The sequence below is a fragment of the Lepidochelys kempii genome, chromosome 1 (genome assembly GCF_965140265.1).
Source record: "Lepidochelys kempii isolate rLepKem1 chromosome 1, rLepKem1.hap2, whole genome shotgun sequence".
In the NCBI taxonomy this organism is placed as follows: Eukaryota; Metazoa; Chordata; order Testudines; family Cheloniidae; genus Lepidochelys; species Lepidochelys kempii.
The window spans coordinates 142,093,788-142,107,794 of NC_133256.1; the positions used below are offsets into that span (position 1 = coordinate 142,093,788).

Sequence of the window (14,007 nt, forward strand, 5' to 3'; positions counted from 1 at the left end):
CCGTGTTAGTCTGTATTCGCAAAAAGAAAAGGAGTACTAGTGGCACCTTAGGGTATGTCTACACTACGGAATAAGGTCGAATTTATAGAAGTCGGTTTTTTAGAAATCGGTTTTATATATTCGAGTGTGTGTGTCCCCACAGAAAATGCTCTAAGTGCATTAAGTGCATTAACTCGGCGGAGCGCTTCCACAGTACCGAGGCTAGAGTCGACTTCCGGAGCGTTGCACTGTGGGTAGCTATCCCACAGTTCCCGCAGTCTCCGCTGCCCATTGGAATTCTGGGTTGAGATCCCAATGCCTGATGGGGCTAAAACATTGTCGCGGGTGGTTCTGGGTACATATCGTCAGGCCCCCATTCCCTCCCTCCCTCCGTGAAAGCAAGGGCAGACAATCATTTCGCGCCTTTTTTCCTGAGTTACCTGTGCAGACGCCATACCACTGCAAGCATGGAGCCCGCTCAGGTAACCGTCACCCTATGTCTCCTGGGTGCTGGCAGACGCGGTACGGCATTGCTACACAGTAGCAGCAACCCCTTGCCTTGTGGCAGCAGACGGTACAGTACGACTGGTAGCCGTCATCGTCATGTCCGAGGTGCTCCTGGTCGCCTCTGTGAGGTCGATCAGGAGCGCCTGGGCAGACATGGGCGCAGGGACTAAATTTGGAGTGACTTGACCAGGTCATTCTCTTTAGTCCTGCAGTCAGTCCTATTGAACCGTCTTATGGTGAGCGGGCAGGCGATACGGACTGCTAGCAGTCGTACTGTACCATCTTCTGCCGAGCAGCCATGAGATGTGGATGGCATGCAGTCCTTCTGCACCGTCTGCTGCCAGCCAAAGATGTAAAAGATAGATGGAGTGGGTCAAAACAAGAAATAGACCAGATTTGTTTTGTACTCATTTGCCTCCTCCCCTGTCTAGGGAACTCATTCCTCTAGGTCACACTGCAGTCACTCACAGAGAAGGTGCAGCGAGGTAAATCTAGCCATGTATCAATCAGAGGCCAGGCTAACCTCCTTGTTCCAATAAGAACGATAACTTAGGTGCACCATTTCTTATTGGAACCCTCCGTGAAGTCCTGCCTGAAATACTCCTTGATGTAAAGACACCCACTTTGTTGATTTTAGCTCCCTGAAGCCAACCCTGAAAGCCATGTCGTCAGTCGCCCCTCCCTCTGTCAGAGCAACGGCAGACAATCGTTCCGCGCCTTTTTTCTGTGCGGACGCCATACCAAGACAAGCATGGAGGCCGCTCAGCTCACTTTGGCAATTAGGAGCACATTAAACACCACACGCATTATCCAGCAGTATATGCAGCACCAGAACCTGGCAAAGCGATACCGGGCGAGGAGGCGACGTCAGCGCGGTCACGTGAGTGATCAGGACATGGACACACATTTCTCTGAAAGCATGGGCCCTGCCAATGCATGCATCATGGTGCTAATGGGGCAGGTTCATGCTGTGGAACGCCGATTCTGGGCTCGGGAAACAAGCACAGACTGGTGGGACCGCATAGTGTTGCAGGTCTGGGACGATTCCCAGTGGCTGCGAAACTTTCGCATGCGTAAGGGCACTTTCATGGAACTTTGTGACTTGCTTTCCCCTGCCCTGAGGCGCATGAATACCAAGATGAGAGCAGCCCTCACAGTTGAGAAGCGAGTGGCGATAGCCCTGTGGAAGCTTGCAACGCCAGACAGCTACCGGTCAGTTGGGAATCAATTTGGAGTGGGCAAATCTACTGTGGGGGCTGCTGTGATGCAAGTAGCCCACGCAATCAAAGATCTGCTGATATCAAGGGTAGTGACCCTGTGAAATGTACAGGTCATAGTGGATGGCTTTGCTGCAATGGGATTCCCTAACTGTGGTGGGGCTATAGACGGAACCCATATCCCTATCTTGGCACCGGAGCACCAAGCCGCCGAGTACATAAACCGCAAGGGGTACTTTTCGATAGTGCTGCAAGCTCTGGTGGATCACAAGGGACGTTTCACCAACATCAACGTGGGATGGCCGGGAAAGGTGCATGATGCTCGCATCTTCAGGAACTCTGGTCTGTTTCAAAAGCTGCAGGAAGGGACTTTATTCCCAGACCAGAAAATAACTGTTGGGGATGTTGAAATGCCTATATGTATCCTTGGGGACCCAGCCTACCCCTTAATGCCATGGCTCATGAAGCCGTACACAGGCAGCCTGGACAGTAGTCAGGAGCTGTTCAACTACAGGCTGAGCAAGTGCAGAATGGTGGTAGAATGTGTATTTGGATGTTTAAAGGCGCGCTGGCGCAGTTTACTGACTCGCTTAGACCTCAGCGAAACCAATATTTCCACTGTTATTACTGCTTGCTGTGTGCTCCACAATATCTGTGAGAGTAAGGGGGAGACGTTTATGGCGGGGTGGGAGATTGAGGCAAATCGCCTGGCTGCTGGTTACGCGCAGCCAGACACCAGGACGGTTAGAAGAGCACAGGAGGGCGCGGTACGCATCAGAGAAGCTTTGAAAACCAGTTTCATGACTGGCCAGGCTACGGTGTGAAAGTTCTGTTTGTTTCTCCTTGATGAAACCCCCCCGCCCCTTGGTTCACTCTACTTCCCTGTAAGCTAACCACCCGCCCCTCCTCCCTTCAATCACCGCTTGCAGAGGCAATAAAGTCATTGTTGCTTCACATTCATGTATTCTTTATTCATTCATCACACAAATAGGGGGATGACTACCAAGGTAGCCCAGGAGGGGTGGTGGAGGAGGGAAGGAAAATGCCACACAGCACTTTAAGCACAGCACTTTAAAAGTTTACAACTTTAAAATTTATTGAATGCCAGCCTTCTTTTTTTTGGGCAATCCTCTGTGGTGGAGTGGCTGGTTGGCCGGAGGCCCCCCCACCGCGTTCTTGGGCGTCTGGGTGTGGAGGCTATGGAACTTGGGGAGGAGGGCGGTTGGTTACAGAGGGGCAGCAGTGGCAGTCTGTGCTCCAGCTGCCTTTGCTGCAGCTCAACCATACACTGGAGCATACTGGTTTGGTCCTGCAGCAGCCTCAGCATTGAATCCTGCCTCCTCTCATCACGCTGCCGCCACATTTGAGCTTCAGCCCTCTCTTCAGCCCGCCACTTACTCTCTTCAGCCCGCCACCTCTCCTCCCGGTCATTTTGTGCTTTCCTGCACTCTGACATTATTTGCCTCCACGCATTCATCTGTGCTCTGTCAGTGTGGGAGGACAGCATGAGCTCGGAGAACATTTCATCGCGAGTGCGTTTTTTTTTTCTTTCTAATCTTCAGTAGCCTCTGGGAAGGAGAAGATCCTGTGATCATTGAAACACATGCAGCTGGTGGAGAAAAAAAAAGGGACAGCGGTATTTAAAAAGACACATTTTATAAAACAGTGGCTACACTCTTTCAGGGTAAACCTTGCTGTTAACATTACATACATAGCACATGTGCTTTCGTTACAAGGTCGCATTTTGCCTCCTCCCACCACGTCACTACCCCCTCAACCTTCCCCCCTCCCCGTGGCTAACAGCGGGGAACATTTCTGTTTAGCCACAGGCAAACAGCCCAGCAGGAATGGGCTCCTCTGAGTGTCCCCTGAAGAAAAGCACTCTATTTCAACCAGGTGACCATGAATGATATCTCACTCTCCTGAGGATAACACAGAGAGATAAAGAACGGATGTTGTTTGAATGCCAGCAAACATACACTGCAATGCTTTGTTCTACAATGATTCCCAAGTACGTGTTACTGGCCTGGAGTGGTAAAGTGTCCTACCATGAAGGACGCAATAAGGCTGCCCTCCCCAGAAACCTTTTGCAAAGGCTTTAGGACTACATCTAGGAGAACCGCAAATGCCAGGGCAAAGTAATCCTTTCACATGGTTGCTTTTAAACCATGTATAGCATTTTAAAAAGGTACACTCACCAGAGGTCCCTTCTCCGCCTGCTGGGTCCAGGAGGCAGCCTTGGGTGGGTTCGGGGGGTACTGGCTACAGGTCTAGGGTGAGAAACAGTTCCTGGCTGTCGGGAAAACCGGTTTCTCCGCTTGCTTGCTGTGAGCTATCTACAACCTCCTCCTCATCATCTTCTTCGTCCCCAAAACCTGCTTCCGTATTGCCTCCATCTCCATTGAAGGAGTCAAACAACACGGCTGGGGTAGTGGTGGCTGAACCCCCTAAAATGGCATGCAGCTCATCATAGAAGCGGCAGGTTTGGGGCTCTGACCCAGAGCGGCTGTTTGCCTCTCTGGTTTTCTGGTAGGCTTGCCTCAGCTCCTTCAGTTTCACGCGGCACTGCTTCGGGTCCCTGTTATGGCCTCTGTCCTTCATGCCCTGGGAGATTTTCACAAAGATTTTGGCATTTCGAAAACTGGAACGGAGTTCTGATAGCACGGATTCCTCTCCCCAAACAGCGATCAGATCCCGTACCTCCCGTTCGGTCCATGCTGGAGCTCTTTTGCGATTCTGGGACTCCATCATGGTCACCTGTGCTGATGAGCTCTGCATGGTCACCTGCAGCTTGCCACACTGGCCAAACAGGAAATGAGATTCAAAAGTTCACGGTTCTTTTCCTGTCTACCTGGCCAGTGCATCTGAGTTGAGAGTGCTGTCCAGAGCGGTCATAATGGAGCACTCTGGGATAGCTCCCGGAGGCCAATACCATCGAATTGTGTCCACAGTACCCCAAATTCGAGCCGGCAACGTCGATTTAAGCGCTAATCCACTTGTCAGGGGTGGAGTAAGGAAATCGATTTTAAGAGCCCTTTAAGTCGAAATAAAGGGCTTCATTGTGTGGACGGGTGCAGGTTTACATCGATTTAACTCTGCTAAATTCGACCTAACGTCCTAGTGTAGACCAGGGCTTAGAGACTGTAGCTCACGAAAGCTTATGCTCAGATAAATTGGTTCGTCTCTAAGGTGCCACTAGTACTCCTTAACTCTTGAGTCTTATGTAATCCCAGTCTTTATGTACAATGTTAAACCAGCCCCAAAAAAAAAGCATGCAAGTAGATTTAGAATGTTTTGCGTGCTATTTCCGCATCTTACTTTTCAAGAGTAATGTCATTCAAATCTTATTTCCCTTTTATGTTGCGTACTTATCCTGTACTACTGCTGTTAGCTGCATTTGTAAAGGTGACCTGCAAAGGGTTTGTGCTCCTTTATTATGCATGATATATGAAGAAAGACTGACATTTTTGTTTGTTTGCATTAGTCTGACATCGATATTACATCATCTTTCTGGTTTTTGATGGACTGGACTGGAATACTGGGATAGAATATTTTTGAGCCCTTATTGAAAATCTTGGGATCCTAATTCTTTATCTAAAGGATTTCATCACAAGTGGGATGTCGAACCGTGGGAATAAATGGATGTTAACAATCCTCTCTCCTCCATATTGGTCACTTTTCATATCCTTGATAGTTACATCAGTGTCACTAGTTTTGTAATCCATGATATTCCAGAAGGAACAGGGTAGACTACACTGCCAATATCAAAAATACAAAATGAAAAAAATTAGAACCTATGGGGCCTTTATAAATCCAATACAACCTCATCTGCTCCCCACCCCCACTCTTTTTTTTTTTTGCAGTTTACCTTTCTCTATAAAACAGCTAGAAGAGCTAATTGGTACAATGCATGGGGAGACGCAAAGGTAATATTTATCCTTGACCACAGCTCTGCCAATCATATGCTAAGGAAAAGTTTTGTTATGCTCTGAGCTACCACTGTAAGTCCTATCATTAAAAATGCAACATTTCAGTGTTTCCATACTGGAGTGATGAAAGGGTGATATACAAGGCAAACTGCAGGAAGAGGATTACATAACTAGAATAAATAATGTTACGTAACCACACACAAAATAATCATACCACCAACCTTTCTTTGGTGGTGGGTTCTCCCCCGCCCTCTCCCCTTCTATGAAGCTCCTCCACAAAGCTGCAGGGTTGCTATGGGCTACAACTCTTAAGAAGCCTTTTTGTCTGCATAACTTGAGAGGGAAAAATAACGCCTCTCCATTTTTTTTTTAGTCTTAACTGCCAAGTCTTTAAATTTAAAATTCAGTAACATATTCAGGTTTATCCTCATACACATATACTGTTTTGTTCATGGGACATTTGCTGTCATGGACTCTAGCCGGTGAAGTGTTCAGGTCTGCTTTACCGGATTGCAGACAGAACGCCAGCTATGCATGGAACATACATCTGGGGAATAATTGCGTAATTTACTGTCGTACTACAGAGAATTTTAGCATTAACTAGCTCTCTCTGCTTACTAGAGCATTGTTTCTGCTTCTTGGTTGTGAAATTCGTGAGAAATGAAATAAAATCTTATATTTGCATGATTTGAACTGAGGATGAAGTCCTGTGCAGCTCTTTCAAAGTAATCTTATTACATCATCATAACAGGAACAGATTGATCTCTGCACAGACATTCTCTTCAGAAACTATATCCAGTAAATATACGTGTGTGACACCTGGATAGGCCACACTGAGAATGCCACACAGGTTAGATTGCAAGAAATAAGGCAGACAGTCCCTCAAACTGATAGTTTATTCCATAATTAGATTCAAGTCAGTAACCAAATAGCTTCTGTTGTACCACACTGGTTAATAAGCCAAACACAGTCCCCTTTCCGCAATTCAACCCTTGGTTCCCATCTAGGACAGCCAAGTCTAATATAATGAGGGATTACTGAAAACCTGATTCACCATATGTGAGGTTCACCAATTCCCAGGTCAGTATGAGTTGCAGATCTTATCCAATAATCATGCTGATGCCAGTCCTTTTGTAAATAAAACTAAAGGTTTAATAATAAAAGGAAAAAGTTGCAAATGGTTAAAAGATCAGTATGCATACAAATATAGTCCTTAGGTCAGTTTCGTAGCAGACATGGTGACGCTGCTGATTTGTAAAAGTCTTTGTGGAATCAGTTCAAACAGTTATAGTCCAATAGGCAGGCCAGGTATGGAGTCTGTTCAAGTCCTTATATGCATTTTCCAGGGTATTCCAAATTACTCTTTGGAAGCTCTCCATCTTACGATTTATACTTTCCCTGTTCAAAGTTTAAGCAGACTAGAGATGAAAGGATCCAGCCAAAGCTTTCCTTTATAGCTCTTCTAGCAGACTGACAAGTCTCCTTACTGAAGTCATCACAGCAGGGCCTTCCCCAGAGGAATAATAGGTGATGTGACCCTTTGCTTTGAAGCTAATCTTCTATTTCCTATGCATATGCAGGTAAACTAGTTACATCTCTTTAAATTTCATGTATAAGTAGATTGTCTTGATTACAATTGTTAGGCCTCCTGTTAAGTTGTTATGGGTCATACACAGGTTGGCTGGTCTGTCAGTGTCCCAATATGTCACATCATAAACACTTTAATCAGTAAAAAGAAAAGGAGTACTTGTGGCACCTTAGAGACTAACCAATTTATTTGAGCATAAGCTTTCGTGAGCTACAGCTCACTTAGTCTCTAAGGTGCCACAAGTACTCCTTTTCTTTTTGCAAATACAGACTAACACGGCTGTTACTCTGAAACTTTAATCAGTGCCAGGGCTTTCATGCTCAGTCCACAGCAAAGCTCTAAAACATGGAAAAATTAAGGTAACTTTAATCACCTATTCTCAGGGTGTGAGCTATTGCCACTACCCTGCCACCGAAGGAACAAATACTAAACTGTATGAACATACAGGCAGTAGAATGATTGCTGCTCTCATGAAACTTACAACATGCAGGTGTTGACTGGAAGTTTAAAGAATCCACCTCATTGTACCAAACTCTACTTTGCACAATTTAAATTTTGAAGATTGTTTTGCTTCCTGGCTTAAGATCTACGTAAATGCTTTGCTGAATCAGGTTTTGGAAGAGATGGTTGCAGTTCAGATAAGGTATTCACCTGTTGTGGAAGAAAACAAAATGTAATATTTCAACCAGTAGAGTTCTGTGAAACCTGGTATTGAATTTTATTACAAATTTGAAACTTAGCTCAAGTTCAAAATCTGAGCCAAGTATTGTTGAACCTCTTCAGAACTTCTGAGAAAGAATTTAGGATTCCATATAAAAAAAACCCTTCCCCCTCTCCCCCAAAACAAGCCATTTTCAGCCCAGGTTCACTTTCACTTTTGAGTGTTCATTTGACAGCAAAACACGAAATAAAAGACTTGGAGGGCGAGGATCAGTCTGAAAACTCAAAACAAAACAAAAAAGGGTTGCCAAACCCTTAGAAGCATTTTGCAGATTTCTGTCATTGTAAAGAGGAAATTGTGGTTAATGAAAAGAGATCACTCTTTTCACTAATTGTGTTTTCCTCCTTTACAGAGACAGGCACACGCACGCAAAACCAAAACCATCACCTCCATATTGGTGCACATAACAAAATTAATGAGGCGGGGCTGGGGCTGAAGGGTTCAGAGTGTGGGAGGGGGCTCAAGGCTGGGGCAGAGGGTTGGGGTGTGTGGGGGGTGAGGGCTCTAGGGTGGGGCTGGGGATGAGGGGTTGGGATGCAGGCTGCCTCGGGGCTACAGCAGGGAGAGAGAACTCCCCCCAGCTCTCTGTCCCTGCAACAGCACCTTCGTTGAGGAGAAGAGGCTCCCCTCCCTGCTGCAGCAGCTCCGGGGCAGGGGCTGCAGGATAGGTGCCTCTCCCCCAGCTGCAGCAGGGCTGGGGAAGAGGCATCTCTCCCCACCACAGCCCTGGGCGCCTGCAAGACACTTAGTAGGCTGAGACACGGCCGCGCACCTTAGAAGGAACTTAGGCAGTATGTGATGTTATCTAGGTTCTCCAAAAAAAAATGTCACCAAGATCCACCAGCGAAGAGGAAAGCAGAAAAAAAAAACATTTTGTTTAAAACTTGATGCTACCTTTACACATCATAAATAACTCAGCCTTTATACAGCTCAGAGACTATAGTGATCGGTGTTATAGAAATACATAGGCAATAATTTAGGACGTGCCTAACAAAGGCTTTGCTAAGCGCCTCTGAAAAATCTCACCCCAATGATTTTTATTATAATTAAAAAAGCCAGAGATTGCTTTTGCTGTACAATTTCCTTTATTTTCTTATAGAGTTTAATTCCACACTCACTTGATATCATTATTTCTAAAGCTGATTCCAAAAGCACCTGTGTGTGTAGCATAGTGTACTGCAGTGGAAACTAACAAAAATTCCTATCAAAAGTTAAGGCTGCAGTGAATTCTGCACAGGGGAGCCCTGCACCCACGCAGAGCTCCGTGCAGGTCTAAATGAGAGCTCAGGGACTGGCCATGCAGAGCTCCCTGCAGGAATGGAATCTATTTTAATTAACAGTCTGAACTACTTACAAAATGTTTACTGCTCCTCTTGTGACAGCGAGTGGAGGAGAGTCAAGTTCTATTACAGCTCTGGGAAGCAGATACAGAGGAACTGACTGACTATAGGACTGGAGTGGGTGAAGTATGTATGACCTCAGTCTGGAATGGAAGACTCAGGCCTGATCTACACTGCAGAGTTAGGTCAACGTGAGGCAGCTTACGTCGACCTAATTACATCAGTGTCTGTGCTACAGCCTTGCTCCCGCCGACGTAAGTGCTCTGCTACACTGCCATAATCACTCAACCTTCACAAGAGTTGTAAGGCTTATGTCGGTGTAGTGAGGGTGACACAGTGTCCGTGTAGACTGGCTGTTGGCTGTCATTCTTGTCAATTTCACAGCTCTGCTGTCACCCTGGGGCTGGGAGGGCTCGAGCTGAGGCCCGCCTACTGCCCAGCTCCCCACAGGGACCCTGGCTGCTGCCTGGGCTCCTGGCTCCCCACTCCAAGCCCTGCTGTCCCCCACACTGCCCCTCTCAAGTCAGTGCAAGCACTCCTGGTGAGGACGCACTCCACAGAGAGGACAGTGTGGACACAAAAAACTGCAGTGACTGTATGTTGACTTAAGTTTGTAGCGTAGACATGCCCTCAGTTTCACGTGCACAGTCCCTAATTCCTGCTACTAACAAGAAGTGGTTGGCTTGGCACAGGTGACTAGCTATGGGCTATGTGGAAGCAATGATACGAAGAACAGTACATTTAAAGTGCAAATTAAATCAGGAATAATTTAGCTAAAATAGAGCTATCCCAGATACTTTGCTAGCCCTCGTTTTATTATTTTTACTTCTGTGAGATTGCTTTCAGTCATAGCTCAGAAGATCAGCACGAAACCAGATAATGATTTAGTTGTTTAAGAACAAGAGTTACTTGTTGCTGAAAATTAATGGGCGGAACTGGCAGAGAAAGGCAGCACTATGGTCCATACTCAAAGAAATTACATCGACAGTAAGCCAGTTCTAAACAAAAATAGCTGGGAACTGTAAGGAAAGATTGTAGCATACGCTGCTCCTCTGTCATTACAAGACACAAACCCCTTTATACATAACTGCATATCTTTGAAAGATGGCAGGCTATCAACAAGGCGGATAGAAATGAAGTCCATGGTGTCACACAGTGGGTAGATCCAAGTGACAGCAAAGTGAGGCCCAGGTGCCGAAGAAGAGGCCTCTCAAATCCAGATATTATCAGCACAAGCCTACCCTGCGGACAGAGTGTAACCTTTGTAAAATTTCCCCTCTCACCCACTCCTATTCATTTCAACTGAGTTTTTGTAAGTATTATAATTTAATTTTAATCGTAGAACCCATTTTTTCAAGTTGGATCATTCTGATGATTTGCGATCTTAACTGTTAGTAATTGTTTTCAGGACCCCGTGTATACCATGATTCTACAGCCAGAGTCTGTAACTGTGACTGTAATAGAGTCAGACTGGATCAGGCCCAGGTGTAACACACACTGACCACACTGAGAAATATTGGCTCTCTCTGAATGCTTCTTTCTGGGGTGGAATTTGACACTGATTCTCAGTCTCGGGGGTTTCAACTCCCAAAGAGCTCATGAACAAGCTTTGGGAGTCATGACAAAGGGGTGGGAGCCCTTGTATGGAAAAAGATGTCCTGGGAAAGATTGAGAACCATTGCTGAAGGGCTAGAAACAGAAGCTTCATGCCACTGGAGATGGCAGATTCACAGCTTCCTAATGGGACCCAGATTCTTGCCTGGGGAAGGCCCAAGGCATCATACTCAAAAATCATGTATACAAGTGTTATTCTGGAGCATGTTTGGAAGGTTTTTTGTTTCTGTTTTTTGACTATTGGTTCCTGGTTCAGCTGAACTCCTGGTAACTCAGACACATGACTTTACAAGTGGAGGGATACAATACAAAAGAATAAAAACTAACAAAACAGGTTCAATAGCACTCTGTAAAGGAGTCCTAAAAAAATTTTCTGTAACACACATGACATAAAACAACCAATCATAGGATGATGTGGTGTCAAGGCATGTGTTTGGGCTGACATACCTAGCTTATTTGTGTCTTCCCCACAGATGCTGGAACAATTTGTACCATGGGGTTGCTGAGAGCCACCGACTCAAACTGTAAACCCTGTATATGATGGAAACCACTTCAAGCCAGGGGGTGCAGCAGCATCCTCAGCAGCTCTATTCCCAGCACCCATGGTCTTCCCCATTTCCATCAGTAATGTGATGATCACAAACTTATGCCAATAAAACTTTTATACCACCATGACATGCTGAAGTTGTTACCTATGCATTATCGGTAAGTGTGCACGAGGTATGATTCTGCTCTTACTGTGCAAACAAAAGTTCTACTGATTTAAAACAGAGTTGCAGTTTCACAGTCAGGCACATACAAGGCAACTCAGGTACGTTGATGCCCCGCCATCTCCTCAAAAATGCCTGTGCTTGTGGCACCTTAGAGACTAACTAAGGTGCCACAAGTCCGCCTGTTCTTTTTGCGGATACAGATTAACATGGCTGCTACTCTGGAATCAGAAATGCCTATTCATTTCAGTTGATGCCATGGACTTAAGTCTTTTATTCTCAATATTTTTCTGTTGAAATAAGTAACCCTATTATTGTAGCTTTAAATAAAAGCTCATTGCAACTCCCTGTAAAGAATGGTGTGCACATATACACCGCAAAGTGCAAGTACTATCCAATTCCACTAGGTAATATAGTTAGTATGTCCCATTTCAAAGTGGACAAAGAGCAGAGCATTATGTCCAGCAGTACTTACAGATCTTTGCACAGCTTCAGTAGATGGATTTTAGGTGTGCAGGTCCAATATGCAACCAACTAGGAAGGTCTAAAACCACATCATCGGGGCAAAGAATTGGCACCAAGTAAGGACAACTGCAAAATAAGAGGCTCTAGCTATTACTGCTCCTGACTCACCACTGACCGTGATTAAAAATCTTGTGAAATTAATAGGTAGTTGGGTAGAAGTTAAGCTACAGGGAGAAGCAAAGCATCAAACCTTGGCAGTCTAAATATAGCTACCCCTTTTAATCCTAGCTGCCAATATTCAGGGTCTGGCCAGTTGTTTCTGTTAGGAGTAACAGATGATGGAGTCAGTCAGGTATTTCTTTGATGCAATCCTGTTTATTTACAAGGACTGTACATAATGTCCTGTATCCCTGAAAACAGTAAGTATCAGAGAGCAGGAGATAAGCTTCTTTGCTCACAATTCCAAGCCTTTTTCCATCCAACACTCTACCCAAAATCTTGCTTCCTTCGATTTTTTTCAGTGTCATGCTGAAAATGCTTCTCTGTCCGTCAGAATTTCTTGCTTCCTTCTTTGTATGCTTCTGTGGTGTTTCTCCTGCTTCTCACACGCAGCAGCAACCAAATCAATCCCCCATCCCTGCATTAGTTGTCAGACCCCCAGGAAACTCTTTGGACCACATAACCCAGCCTCTGCCTAAGCTTGCATGCGGGCCAGTCCTTAGGCAGTGGGTTTCCATTTTCTCAGCCATCACTAAACAAAGAGGCATTTAAATGTTCCCTCATTTAGCCTGAATGGATAGTGCCTATCATGCCCAGCAACTTCATGAGGTGGTGTGATTGCCCAAATCTCAGTGTAACAGTATTTTCCCACAAATCTATACCGTTACAGCGTTTCCAACAGATTTTAACCACCCAATAAATCAATTTCAGGGGAAACACAGGAATCCGTAATAACAAAGCCTGAGATTTTCAGAAGCTACTAATGATTCTGGATCCTGTGTCTTTGCGTATCCAACCTGAGTCACCTTTTCAGGTGGTGGGAGCTCAGCTAATTCTTAATTTCTCATGTTGGGCACCCAAAGTCACTAGTTACTTTGGAAAGTCTTGGCCAGAGCTCCTAAAACACCTGCTTTTATCTGTTCCTGACTGCTCTGTTACCAAAAGGGTTTGTTCACAACCTTTATTCATTGATTCAGCCTTAATGTGAACATTATGTCCCGGCAACTGAGTTCAACAGGAAATACTTTCCTTTGCTGTGGCTGGCACAAAAGTTATTATGCAACTCAGCTGTAATCTTCAAACGTACATTCTGCAAATCATCTGGTGTACTCTTTTTAAAGAGATGCTTTGTCAATCCAGGCTGGAATTATCCTATTAGCAAAATATGGCTTGGTAGGTCTACTTTAGTATTCAGTAACATAGATCCCATTTTTTATGCTTGTTAGATTATAAAGAGAATAAAGGCAATGGGGTTGCATGGGCATAAATGTGAGAGAACTGGTCCTACAGCCTAGTCAGCATTACTCCTTCTTCTTTGTCCTATGATAAGAACATATTTTATCAAGGCAAATCAAATCGGTTCACATTCCAGGAGAATAAAGCAGATCTTTTGTGGGGGCGTTCAAAAATAGGCACAGTTTCCTAATGAATCTAAAAACTGCATCTCATTTTAAGAGGTTTTGCCAAGAAAGGGACAGGGGGAGAATTTCCCCTATTCCATGCAATAGAATGTTCAAGATAGAGTGTTCCCCTTTGAGCTTCATCTTACAATATTAAAGCTAGATCAAGTTCTCACATTCATTATAAATATACATTATAGGCCTGGAGGAGAACTGCCAGTTTCTTGCAGAAAAAATATCTATCTGGGAAGAAGAGAAAAACTCCGCTAGGTTTCCCTCCCAATTTCCCCCCGACTGCTGTCTCAGGGGCAGGGTTTG

General features: G+C 45.1%; 1 long non-coding RNA gene across 1 annotated transcript; it reads right to left on the reverse strand.

The window, feature by feature from the left end:
• Positions 1-6,514: 6,514 nt before the first annotated feature.
• Positions 6,515-13,282, reverse strand: LOC140916202 (uncharacterized). Its single transcript, XR_012160456.1, has 2 exons — positions 12,081-13,282; positions 6,515-7,871 (listed from the first exon to the last, which is right to left on the reverse strand). It is a non-coding gene; the product is annotated as an uncharacterized lncRNA (long non-coding RNA).
• Positions 13,283-14,007: the final 725 nt, after the last annotated feature.